Here is a 1,207-nt window from a genome sequence, read left to right as displayed (position 1 = left end):
CTTAGAAGATACAAGTTGTTTTTGTAAACAGAAAAATGTTCAAATGTGTGTGAAATCTTATGGGACTAAACTGCTAAGGTCATCAGTCCCTAAGCTTACACACTACTGAACCTAAATTATCCTAAGGACAAACACACACACCCATGCCCGAGGGAGGACTCGAACCTCCGCCGGGATCAGCCGCACAGTCCGTGACTGTAGCGCCTTAGACTGCTCGGCTAATCCCGCGCGGCTTGTAAACAGCAAACATTGACAATCGATCTAGCGCAATACATACAAGGACTAGGAATGAATGATAAAAGTGGGAGACAAATGGAGAAGTGTTCAGTTAAAAGGGTGCAACGTATGGTTGCAGTAGTTCTCCACGTAGTGATCAGTCTGTATAATGAAGAAAAAATGACGGAAAGAAAAAGCACAGAAGTGTATTTAAAATTACATATGAAATTATGTAAATGATATGATTTGCTGACGCCTTAGAGGAAAGGGTGAAAGAATCAGAGGACATGCTGAAAGTAATGAACAGTCTACTGACGATGAATGGATTGAGAGTATATGAAACAAAGACGAAAGTATTGGAATTTATATTAGCAACGAACTTGACATGAAAATCTGAGACACACATAAGACGAAGTGAAGTAATTCTGATCCCGTGAAAGCAAAATAACGTATGATGAACGAAGCAGAGACGATATGAGAAGAATACTACAGCTCGTCTTCTAGCAAAAGTAGTTTTTCTCGTCAAAAGAAGTTATTATATCATCAAACAGAAAAACGGAGAAAGATGTTAATGAGAACGTCTGGAGCGCATCATTGCATCGATGTGCACTATGGACTATGAAAGAACAGGGAAAGAAACAAATGTTCGTCAAAACTGGATATACTGTACTGTTTTTATTATTTTAAACTTACTGGTTTCAGGCAGTTCGCCCATATTCAGAATATTTCCGTAATTTGAAGATAACCAATCTCATCGGAACTCCCAGTTTCACTGTTACGTATGAGTTGTTGTGTCTTGGATGTGGTGCTACAGAAGGTGGCTGGAAATTAAATGGTGTGAGAAGTAGAAGAAACAGAGGCAAAACTCCATTGGCTCACCCAAGTTGGTCGCTGCTACACCGAATGTTCCTTTCTCCAACCGAGAAATTGTTTCGGACGCGCTTTACATTGCTGTAAAACCGCGTGAACGTCCCGCGTATTACCCCAGTTG

The sequence above is a fragment of the Schistocerca americana genome, chromosome 2, assembly GCF_021461395.2.
Source record: "Schistocerca americana isolate TAMUIC-IGC-003095 chromosome 2, iqSchAmer2.1, whole genome shotgun sequence".
Taxonomy (NCBI): Eukaryota; Metazoa; Arthropoda; class Insecta; order Orthoptera; family Acrididae; genus Schistocerca; species Schistocerca americana.
This window is presented reverse-complemented; position numbering follows the sequence as displayed.